The sequence below is a fragment of the Rhamphochromis sp. 'chilingali' genome, assembly GCF_963969265.1.
Source record: "Rhamphochromis sp. 'chilingali' genome assembly, chromosome: 4".
NCBI classification, from domain to species: Eukaryota; Metazoa; Chordata; class Actinopteri; order Cichliformes; family Cichlidae; genus Rhamphochromis; species Rhamphochromis sp. 'chilingali'.
The window spans coordinates 42,347,481-42,360,499 of NC_137948.1; the positions used below are offsets into that span (position 1 = coordinate 42,347,481).

Consider the following 13,019-nt stretch of genomic DNA (forward strand, 5'->3'; position numbering starts at 1 on the left):
GTGGAAACTAGCAAGCTAACTTCCTGCTAACTTCTAACTCCATTAAATTTAATAAATTCAGTTTTCATAGATGCCTGGATGGTAAACTTAATTGTTACACCAGGTAGAGCAGCAACGCTGATGATTTAATTAAAGAATGTAGACAGTTTGTAACTCTCAGTGATGCCGCAGTGTTCGTTTGACTTTGGGACCTAAAGCGGAGTTTGGACCCGGAAATGACTAATGACGTTAGACTTAAAAGACCGAATGGCAGCACGAACATGATGCATCAGAGCCACTAACGTCAACAATCGCCATTTTAAGCCCAGCTACAGATATGTGTCGTAAATTTAGTGTCACATGGAGTTTTCGTCAAGGTAAAAAGAGGTGTCAATCATGCAAATCAGCCAATAAAAGCAGACGTTACAGTGCCTCAGAATTTAAAGCAACAGAGTCCATTTAAACTGTCTATGGCACACAGGAGAATGGGCCTGCTGGATGACAGTCTGTGGGTAATTCTTCAAAAATATATTTTAAAAAAAAGCATCTTTAGGCATGTAAATGAAATTAAATAATTACTGCGGGTTCAATACCTAAAAAATGCAACTCAGACATGGTGACCAAAGTGTGCCAAAATTGAGCAAGCTGCACAACACCTGAATATTTATTTATTAAAGGTGCAGTAACTTTTCACTATGTTGCTTTAGAAGCATAAATCTTTGCACGGATGATGTTTATACATTCATTACTGATTTTCTGGATTAAAATGTGAACAAAGCATAGTTTTATAGGGCTTATATTAGTGATGGGAATGCTGGCTCTTTTTAGAGAACCGGCTCTTTCGGCTCCCAACCAGCTCTTAAGGTTGTTTTGTTGCTTTAATTAATTTATCAACAACAATATAACATTATGCACAAAATGAATTACTAATGTAAAAAAATGTGTTTTTATTTATATATGTTTGTTATATAAATATGCTTTTATTTATTCACTCCACATTAAATTAAAGAAATTATAAAATACAAAAACCAACTATTTACAATTCTACTTTTAACTATTTAAATTTTCAGCTTTTTCCTTTTAAACAAATTTAAAGTGAAACAACAGAAAACACTAGAGGTGGGTTTTAATAATCAATTCATCGATTAAAATCGATTCTGGCTTGGATAACGTGATATTGATTCATTAAAATCCTGAATCGATTTTTTTTATCTAAATGTATTTTGCCCAAAATTCCAGAATCTCAGGCGAAACGTCACAAAATTTAGGCAACCACCAAACATTTAAAACAGTAAATGAGAGCAGGTACACGGCTTCTGCACAAAGACGTAAACACACAGCGCGGACCCGCGGATCAGAATCAGTGAGATGTCGCCTTTCTCACCCGACAGCACGGACACGGCTGAAAACCGACAGCTCGCTGATTCCGATGTTTCGGCGGGTCCGCGCTTTGTGTTTACGCCCTTTTTGCGCTGATTCTAAAGCTGTTAGTTTTATCTCTCTCCAAACAATACTGACTGAACCAGCAGCAAAAGAAGATCCAAACTACGCTTCACATAAACATTGTCATGGACTCCCTCTTACTTTTTCTTTTTTGCTTCCACCACACTTCATGCACAGCTCTCTCTCTCTCTCTTTCTCAGTGTACTTCAAGAACAGTTTCCTGTCTATCCCCAAAATCTGTTTTCTACATTATTCGCTTGCTTGTTACGCACAAGTCTACCATTATTTACAGCGCTGTCGGCCGATGTTTTTTTTTTTCCTTTTAGTTACTTCCGAAAAGAAAGCCTAATTTCTGCTGTTCAATAGGTTTCTGAACAAATTTAAACTTTTTAAAATTATACAAAATGCAAAACGCTTAGCTGTGTCTCTAATAAAACCGCTGTAACTTCAGAGGTAAGTTACAGCGGTAAGGCCAGGAAAATCACCATGTTTTTCTGTGTTTTATCTTCAGCTACTTTGACACAAAGCCATCTGCTGTGATGCTCACACCTTTGATAAAGTCTGGAAAGTGTCAGCTTCTTTTTTATAGATACAAAAATATGTAAATGTACTGATCTGAATTATAATATTTCTGACTGTCTGAGGCAAAATTTCCCAGATTCAAATCGAATTGAATTTAATTGACTCGAATTAAATCGAATCGTAGATCGAATCGATTCAGGACCTTGTGAATCGGAATTGAATCGATTCTAGAAATCGACAATACCCAGCCCTAGAAAACACTGCAAACCACAACACAATAAAAAATTAATATGCAAAACAAAAAGAAGATGCATGTTCTCTGTGATATGGGCCTGGGATGATATTTTGGGAGAGCGTTTTTTCCTGCTTTGAATTGCATACATAGGATTCAGTGCATGAATAAACTTTCTGAATCCTTTAACATCCACAACTGAAAATAATTGGAAATCAAGTGCAATCATTTTGCCAGGTCTTTATAAATTGAGTTGTCACAGAGGGGCCACAGACGTCTGCAAAAACTCTCTAATATAGCTCTGGGTTGGTTTAGGTCAGGGGTGGGCAACTCCAGGCCTCGAGGGCCGTGTCCCTGCAGGTTTTAGATCTCACGTTGGGTCAACACACCTGAATCACATGATTAGTTCATTAGCAGACCTCTGGAGAACTGCAGGACATGTTGAGGAGCTAATTTGGCCATTTAAATCAGCTGTGTTGGTTCAAGGACACATCTAAACCTGCAGGGACACCGGCCCTCGAGGCCTGGAGTTGCCCACCCCTGTTCTAATGAGAACACACATATGATTTTTCTCTTAGTATTAGGTATGAACAAGTCAACAACACAAAGCAAAGGCAATAACCAGCATGAAAAGACGTTAAAGTAGAATCACTGTGGCAACTGCTTTGGAGTAGAATTAACATGAACAGGTTGAAACAGAGGCTTAAGCCTGTTTGCTCATCTGTTCGTTACCAGTAGAAGTTCAGGGTCTATCTGCCGTGTTTGGGTCTGCGTTCACTCAGCTTTAAAACTACTCTGGATTCTGTCTGTGTAGATGCTTGCAAAGCCAAAGTTCTGTTAGGAGCTGAATGCAGTTGTTTCTTTTCTGGATGCAGTTTGCACCTTACCAACAATACAGTGGCTTGCAAAAGTATTCAGCCCCCTTGAACTTTCCCACATTTTGTCACATTACAGCCACAAACATGAATCAATTTTATTGGAATTTCAGGTGAAAGACCAACACAAAGTGGTGCACACGTGAGAAGTAGAACGAAAATCATACATGATTCCAAACATTTTTTACAAATAAATAACTGCAAAGTGGGGTGTGTGTAATTATTCAGCCCCCTTTGGTCTGAGTGCACTCAGTTGCCCATAGACGTTGCCTGATGAGTGCTAATGACTAAATAGAGTGCACCTGTGTGTAATCTAATGTCAGTACAAATACAGCTGTCCTGTGACGGCCTCAGAGGTTGTCTAAGAGAATATTGGGAGCAACAACACCATGAAGTCCAAAGAACACACCAGACAGGTCAGGGATAAAGTTATTGAGAAATTCAAAGCAGGCTTAGGCTACAAAAAGATTTCCCAAGCCTTGAACATCCCAATGAGCACTGTTCAAGCCATCATTCAGAAATGGAAGGAGTATGGCACAACTGTAAACCTACCAAGACAAGGCCGTCCACCTAAACTCACAGGCTGAACAAGGAGCGCGCTGATCAGAAATGCAGCCAAGAGGCCCATGGTGACTCTGGACGAGCTGCAGAGATCTACAGCTCAGGTGGGGGAATCTGTCCATAGGACAACTATTAGTCGAGCACTGCACAAAGTTGGCCTTTATGGAAGAGTGGCAAGAAGAAAGCCATTGTTAACAGAAAACCAGAAGAAGTCCCGTTTGCAGTTTGCCACAAGCCATGTGGGGACACAGCAAACATGTGGAAGAAGCTGCTCTGGTCAGATGAGACCAAAATGGAACTTTTTGGCGCTATGTGTGGCGGAAAACTAACACTGCACATCACTCTGAACACACCATCCCCACTGTCAAATATGGTGGTGGCAGCATCATGCTCTGGGGGGGCTTCTCTTCAGCAGGGACACGCTCAAAAAAATGAATGAGGGGGATTGTTCAGTGTATATTAATTATTTATTTTCATTTTACTTAAAATATGTTTTTGTTAAGTTAACATGTGTTTTTCTAATCAAGTCTACGTAATTGTGTCTATTATTCAACGTACATAATACTAATGTGTTACTTGATGGCATAACATTTAAGTTAAGTCAATTAGGATCGATATACTTTGTATATCCACAAGGTGGCAGTAATGCAAAAACAGTTGTAATAAAACCGTGAAGAACAACAAGGTTTCATGGCTTGGGCCTGCTCATGCGCAAGACTTCAAATTTAACTTGAAAATGTTGTTTTGGTGCCAAGCTGCTGTTTCTTTGAGAGGTTAGACCACTTCTTTCTTTGACTATGTTGTGTAGTATCTACATGTCGAGCATGGTTATATTTTGCGTTTGTCTTACAAGCCATGTTATATCGTTTGCGTGCGCTTGTTCTACATTAGTTTTACTGGGTCCTGGACATGCTTATTTTGTGGAGTGTGTAAGAAACACTTTTATTGTTTTTTGTTTTATTAAGGGATTAGCTACAGGGGTTCATGGGGTTATTTTTTCAAGGGGTTATTTTTTTCATTTGCTTTCTTGGGATTCCTTTACTGTAATCCAAGAGTCATAAATATCGACTAGGATAGCAAGGATAGCATAAAGTGACATTTAAAATCCAAAAAGCCAAGAGCGAAAGCCACTGTGACACCATTGTTATGCTCTATCAGTAATCGGTATTATGTAAAAATGGTCTGTAAATACAGCATGTTTCCTAGCAGAGTTATACATATCAACATAGTTATAAATTACAGTTTGTTAAATCACACACTTAATTTTTTAAATAAAATTATTCACAACATATGAGTGGACAGACAATGGAGGTCGACAGACCTGGTGATAATTGCTTCTATAGAAAGTTAGCACATGGCAGTGTCAATCTCTTGCTTTTCTTCTGAGTAGTATTTTATTTAGCTGTAATTCAATCAATAATTTGCTTCTTGAAATTAAGTAATGAATTTCTTGTTTTACTTTATAAATTTCAGATCCGGGCCTTTACCTGCTCCCTCCTATACTGATGTGGTGTATGTGGTACTGCTGAGCTTGTATGTGGTATGTGAACTGTTATACTTTTAAAAACAAAACTGTTTTAAAAGTTAAGTTTTCTTTAGTCACCCATCCCATGCCCCTGTTATTTCTTCTCCAGATCTGAACCATTGTAAAGGTTGCAGTTCAAGGGCCTGAGGCATGAAATTCTTTTCAGATCAGCTGTGATCAATATTTTTTGGAACTTGATAAATAACAATAAAAGCTGTAATGGCTCCTTTAGCATTTTGTGTAAATATTTGTGTTAAAATTATAGCTTTAATGAGGTCTTTCTACATTAGTTTTAGTTATAAAGTATGTATATGTGTGTATATATATATACACATATAGTATGTATATTTACAGTACAGTATGTTGTGTTTGTTGACATGTTTTCAGGTGGAAGCAGAATATGTGAGGATTACTACTGCTCCACTTGTTCCAAGGCTCTTTACACAACTTGACCAATACACCAATGACCAGCTCATAAAAGTCTTCAAGAAAAAAGGAGGCGTTGCAGGGAAGAAAATTAGACAAACTTTGGCCCCTGCCACACAGGTGCGTTATTCTGTTGGTAGCCAAATATTATGGCTAATAAGATCATTTTCAAATTTAAACAGCTAGTGTATGGTAGCTGCACAGTGCACTTACATTTATATTAAGCAAGACAAAGTTTTGTACTCAAAACGTTGGAAAACTTAAATTACCTAAACATATGTAAAATGTGATCCCTCAATTTCGGGTTAAACCATAAGTGAATGGTTTTTATGTTAAAGATCAGTTTTTGAATGCAAAAAAGATGATGTATTAGTTTGTCTTTACCTCCATTATGGACATATATAATGTGGTGGAAACCCTGCCCAACAGGTTAACTATTCATGTCCATGTGATGATTAGTTGGTCTTGTGTACATGTCTATCTGTTGTTAAGGTTCAGAATATTGGGGATGGACACCAGAGGAAAAAACCCACAATAACAACACTGGTCCGGTCGGGTTGAGTCAAACGATGATTTAATGATCACACACGTGGGAGATGGACACTGTATGCAGACAGTCTCAGATCTCATCTCAAAAAACACATCACCATAGTTTTATGAAATCAGGGTATTAGAACGCCCCCTCATGCGTAGTGACAGGTGTAATACAATCAATGTTGACAATTTTATTTAACACAAAGAATAACATTGTCTCCTTCCCGAGGGCAGACGCTGACTGCCCCCGTCTCCTGGAACCGTCTGTACCCTGCTAAGACACAACATGGCAGCTACAAGGACTCTTTCATTTGTTAAGACCATCAGTGTGTATTGCTCTAAATCAAGTATATAATATTAAATGAATATTGCTGGATCAGCGACTTCTACTTAAAACATATTAAAACATGCCTAAGCACAAAATCACCAAGAATAACATCTTATAAGTGCTGTGTAAGCGCGTGCGGCCTTCCAAGCTCAAAGCCTTTGCCCTCCATAGATCAGCCAGACTCGCGCTGGCTGTAGCTTTTAACCTTTAATTACCTTGAGCACAACTCTAGAATAAGCAACAAACTGCAATGTGTATGGAATGATCATGGTTACATCTGTAATGGAAAATCATGTTATTATTCTGGTACCTGTAAGAAAAGATCAAACTAAAGTTATCACCATCACTGTAATGCAAAGAATAATGTAAGATCAAAAACTTCAATTCATGCTTAATGCAAAGCTGGTTATATACTTCTAATGAACTAATAATGCCATATTAAAATATTAAATGATAATGAGAAAAACCTCCCCTCCTTATTCTACACTGTGCAGTGGATATGTCATTCATTTTGCGTATAATGTGAGTTTGTGTCATCCTAAAGTATATCTGTTTTCTCTTCCTGTATCTCTGCCACTCTCTACAGAAGGAAACTATTGAAAAGGGGAGGGAGTGTGTCCTCAGGGCACTACCTTTTTACCTGAATGAAGACCCAAGCATCCTCTTCAAAGAATAATTGGTTGGTAATTTTAGTTTAGTTTTTTATCTGTATTAAACCAAATTTTGAATAACTAATGTTGTTGCATGTTGTAGTGTTGTTGTTGTTGTAATTTGCATGGAACCTGTTTAAATGTTTTGGGAAATCTTCTTGTATACCCAAACTATTTATATTTATTGTTGAATCTGTAGTCTAAAATAGTGGCTCACTGGGGTGCATGTTCCTAATATTGTGTTTACTTCATTAAACTGGACGCCATTTTTCTATGTTTTTGTGTCTAAGCTACAGCTGTTCAGAGGGAGCTGGAACAAATTACCCTTGCTATCTTCACCATCGAAAGAGTTGATGCCAGCACTCCTCCAGCCGATGTGGGTATAACCGTCTCGGGTGTTCTGCATGACCTGGAAGACCTGGCCTCTGCATGTGCACTCTTAATGGGTGGGATATATGCACTGAATCTCAGTTAACCTCAGGACTGAAAGCTTTCTTTGAAGTACTTCAGAACCTCTTCCTTCATCTGTATGTCAGCAGACTCTTGACCAAGGTACAGATGCTCAAGAATAAACTGAATGAATAAGCCAACCCTTAATTTGGATGATGAATGTTCTGTCAGATGGACAGAAGTTTTTCGGAGGCTGAATGGGAATAAAATGGTAATTTGTTGAAAATGACAGATAAAGGGAAAATTACATGAGAGAAATTTAGAAAATTTTGAAAAGATTGTAAACTACTACAATTTGAGAGATTTTACACGTGTGTGTGTGTGTGTGTGTGTGTGTGTGTGTGTGTGTGTGTGTGTGTGTGTGTGTGTGTGTGTGTGTGTGTGTGTGTGTGTGTGTGTGGATTTAATTGAGAGATGATACTGCACCAGAAATGTTGAGGGGTGGTGTGTATATTAGCGTTCAAGGCATATTGTTATGAGGTGGAAATATGTTCATATTCTGTTTGTGTTACATTGTGTGCATTGTAAAGGTAATTGCAATACATACTAAGAATAAGGGTAAGTTAGGAATACAGGATGAATGTATATTTTGCGGACTTTTAAAGACGAACATTTGTTTCCATGTTAAAATGTTTACAACTCAAGCTTTTTGCCCAAACACTGGTAAAATAAACGTTGACAGTGGCAAGTGTTAAATGGTTACTTCTGTGCTGTTGCAGAAAAACTGAACTCTGACAAGCTTTTTTTTTTTTTATTGTTAGACCATAATGTTGGCATGTTTTATTAAAGTTTTATTTGGGATGGTGATATAATTTTCTTTGATTGCTAATATCAGTGGATTATTATTATTATTATTATTATTATTATTATTATTATTATTATTACTACTACATTAATTTTTTTAATTGTGGCTGTTGAGGTGGACACTTCACTTTGCATTGTTAAAGGAAAGCACTTCATTGGCGTTGTGTTACTGGACTGACCCTAAGCAATCATTGCAAATAGCAACTTTGCTATCCATTTAAGACACTAAAAGAAAAAACACTCCACAGACCTTACTAGCATCACATGTGCATAATTCAAGTGTCATCTTATCAACATGTTATGTGGGCTTCAATGTTTTTTTTTCTTCTGTTTCTGGCAGATACAGACATTTAATTTAAAGTCGTGATGTTGCATCTGTCTACATACTGTTAGTTACTAACCCTAATGAGCTGTCGTGTTTTGTTTCGGACCGGTTTTACACAAATGCTCACTGAATGTGTTGGCAATAAAAGAAATTTAAAAAAATAAGTTGGATGTACTTAATTCATTTGTGTGGAACCTGTTGACAAAATAGATTTATGTAAAGCACAAGGTGGCTGAAAATATAATATTTGAATTAATCTAACTTAAATTTAACATTTTACTGCCACAAATAAGAAATGTGTTGAAGTAACTAATCTAAACTATCTAACCTGTAAATATATCTATGTTCATACAACATAACTTGATTTAGGTAGTCTTAAATATCTCTTGTTAATCTTAAGTATTTTAAAATTAGATGAACTAAAGATTTTTTCTTTAAACTAACACAATGCAATTTCGTGGAACCTGTTGACAAAATAATTTTAATTAAAGTCAACGTTTAGCTGGTCAGAGTTGATGGGAAGGTGGATGGAGCCAAATACAGGGCAACCTTGGAAGAAAACCTCTTGGAGTCTGCAAAAGACTTGAGACTGGGGCGGAGGTTCAGCTTCCAGCAGGACAACGACCCTGAACATAAAGCCAGGGCAACACTGGAATGGTTTAAAACAAAACATATCCATGTGTTAGAATGGCCCAGTCAAAGTCCAGATCTAAATCCAATCGAGAATATGTGGCAAGATCTGAAAACTGCTGTTCACAAACGCTGTCCATCTAATCTGACTGAGCTGGAGCTGTTTTGCAAAGATTTCAGTCTGTAGATGTGCAAAGCAGGTAGAGACAGACCCTAAAAGACTGGCAGCTGGAACTGCAGCAAAAGGTGGTTCTACAAAGTTTTGACTCAGGGGGCTGAATAATTACGCACACCCCACTTTGCAGTTATTTATTTGTAAAAAATGTTTGGAATCATGTATGATTTTCGTTCCACTTCTCACGTGTGCACCACTTTGTGTTGGTCTTTCATGTGGAAGTCCAATAAAACTGATTCATGTTTGTGGCTGTAATGTGACAAAATGTGAAAAAGTTCAAGGGGGCAGAATACTTTTGCAAGCCACTGTATAGACTGCCACTATTTTTCCTCCTCTGGCACACAAACCGAAAAGTAAAAATGGAACCAATAAGTGGAATCGACAGGCAAGCAGACAAACATTTCCAAGGAATTAAACTACTGCAAGAACTAGTTCTTGATTCCCATCCCTACTCCCTCCCTGGGTGGAGAATAAAATGATGCTGAATTAAATTTAATAGATTGCACCTATTTCCCATTTCCTTCAATCAATCAATCAACCTGTGAGGTGGGATGGATTATCTCTGCAAAAGAGAAGTTCTCACTAACACAGATTTAGACAGATTTGTGAACAATATTTGATAGTAATGGGTCCTTTGTGTATGTAGAAAATAGGAGCAAAAACAAAAGCGTTGCGTTTTATTTTTGTTCAGTGTATAAAGAATCGAGGGGTGTTGCAAAACTTTTGCAATCAACTGTATTAGTTACAGTTTACAGTGATGTCAAGATGCTGTCTGTGCTGTCAGTTGACTGTGTGAAAAGTTAAAATGAAATGATTTTAGGGCAAAGGGGTAAAGTGACAAAGGGGGGAGTTGAGGGAGACTTGGAAAAGGGTGTACAGAGTGGGGGAAAACAGTGCCAAAGTTTCAAACATTTGGTGATGACTGAATATGGAACAATTACAGCAGATATTTGGGTTGAGTGGTGGAGGGGTGATCTTATTAAGGCTTTCAGGAGAAGCGTGTCATTTCATCGACAGTGACAGTGACACCAAATGTCATTTTAATTGACACTGTGCCATAGGAGAGAAGGGAAGGACAGAGAGAGAGAGAGAAAGGGAGACAGAGCGAGAGTCCTTCTTCCCTCAGGGCGATCTTAATTGGTAAAGTTAGGAATATAAGCTATGAAATATTAAATGTATAAAGTAGAATATTCACTGTATTCTGAAAGCACTTTAACTCAACAGGAGCCTTTGCACAGCAGAGCACCTAATAGGAAAAGTTGGTAAATATTTCTTTTTCAGTCACATCTCAGCTGTAAAAAGTGCCACTTCTCTGCATTAAATAATCATAAAGCATAAATGCTGTGCTTGCTTTTATGCACGTGCAGTGGGGAGCTCCTTAGAGAAATAAAAATGAAGCCAAGTTATGAAATTGTATGGTACCGCCTCTGAAGGGAAATAAGTGTTAATTTTTTGAAATTAGTATGCCTATACCTTATTTGGAAGTCTTACTTGTGTCTTATTTCAATCCATCTGTTCATGCATGCACAACGTGCACACCACAAAGCAGGATGCACATGCACATTCACAGCAACACTAACATGTAGTTTGCACGGCTTTTCACTCATAGTGAAAGGCCACTGTGAGTGAAGTCACAAGGTTCACAAAGGTAAACTTCAGGGCGACCAACACAAACATCTGCAAAAACAAAACGTGGGCATTTACAAAACAGCTGGTTAATGTTTAAAGCTGTCAAGAGCTCAGAGCCAGCCAAAATGTGCATTGTTTTTGGGTGTTTTGTTTCTGTTCTTTAAAAAAATTTGAATACATTAACACAGTGACTTTCTACCAGTTCACTGGAAAGTTACACAATAGTGATGATACGCATAATAAAATAAAATTTAAAGGGAAACATGAAGGGAAAAATATATAAAGGGAAAACACAAAGAAAACATTGTCTGAAAGGAGTCACTTTCAGTACAACACGCAAGACATATTACAGCTTACAGACAGGACCATTAACCATTATCCTTTTTGATATCCAGTTTGAACACATCGGACTAAGAAAACGCACATTACCAACTCCGGAAGACGATCAAAGCAGCCAAACGTGAGTACAGGGACAGGGTGGAGCAACAGTTTGACAACCCTCGGAGGATGTGGCAGGGACTAAACACGATCGCAGACTTTAGAGGGGAAACCAGCACACCGCAGACCACGGCCTCTCTGTGTGAGGATCTAAACGTATTCTACGCTAGATTCGACACAGCGAACACCATGAGACCGGACAGTGTGCGCACCGCGGATGACGTCAGTGCACACACTGTGTCTGAGGAGGATGTGCGGAAGTGCTTCAGGAAGGTGAACGCGCGCAAAGCTACTGGTCCGGACGGGATTCCCGGCCGCGTCCTCAAGTCATGCGCGGCTCAGCTGGCTGGAGTGTTCACGCACATCTTCAACCTTTCCCTCTCTCTGCCTGTAGTCCCAGCCTGCTTCAAAATAGCCACCGTCCTCCCTGTACCCAAATCCTCCACCATCTCCTCATTGAACGACTGGCGACCTGTAGCCCTGACCCCCATCGTAAGCAAATGCTTCGAGAAGCTGGTCAGGGACTTCATCTGCTCTGCACTACCCGACTCACTGGACCCTCTACAGTTTGCATACCGCCACAACAGGTCCACTGATGATGCCATAGCCCTGACACTACACACTGCCCTGTCACACCTGGAGAAGAGAGACACGTATGTGAGAATGCTGTTTGTAGATTACAGCTCAGCATTCAATACCATCGTTCCCTCGAAGCTGGACAGGAAACTGCAGGATCTAGGACTGAGCAGCTCCCTCTGCAGCTGGATCCTTAGCTTCCTGTCTGACAGACGCCAGGTGGTCAGACTGGGCAGCATCACCTCATCCCCCATCACACTGAACACTGGTGCTCCACAGGGGTGTGTACTGAGCCCTCTCCTGTACTCACTCTACACCTACGACTGCACAGCCACTAACAGCTCCAACATCATTGTGAAGTTTGCGGACGACACTACAGTGGTGGGTCTTATCACCAACGGTGATGAGACGGCTTACAGGGAGGAGGTCAGCGCCCTGACCCACTGGTGTCAAGACAACCATCTCACCCTCAACGTCGCAAAGACAAAGGAGTTGATAGTGGACTTCCGGAGGTGCAGAGAAGTACACACCCCCATCACCATCAACGGCGCTGCTGTGGAGAGAGTGAGCAGCTTCCGGTTCCTTGGAGTACATCTGGCTGAGGATCTTACGTGGTCAGTACACACAAACAAAACAGTGAAGAAGGCGCAGCAGCGCCTCTTCTTTCTCAGGAGACTGAAAAGATTCGGCATGAGCCCCCGCATCCTCAGGACCTTCTATCACTGTGCCATTGAGAGCATCCTCACTGGATGCATCACCACCTGGTATGGCAACAGCACCGCCTACAACCGCAAAGCTCTCCAGCGAGTAGTGCGGTGCTCTGAACGGATAATTGGAGGTGAGCTTCCCTCCCTCCAAGACATCTACAGGAAGCGGTGCCTGAGGAAAGCGGGGAGGATCATCAAGGACTCCAGTCA

At 39.6% G+C, this 13,019-nt stretch overlaps 1 long non-coding RNA gene across 1 annotated transcript; it reads left to right on the plus strand.

Moving 5' to 3' along the window:
• Window positions 1–5,598: 5,598 nt before the first annotated feature.
• LOC308395788 lies at window positions 5,599–7,761 on the plus strand. Its single transcript, XR_013971463.1, has 3 exons — window positions 5,599–5,683; window positions 7,012–7,104; window positions 7,366–7,761. It is a non-coding gene; the product is annotated as an uncharacterized lncRNA (long non-coding RNA).
• The last annotated feature ends 5,258 nt before the right edge of the window (window positions 7,762–13,019 follow it).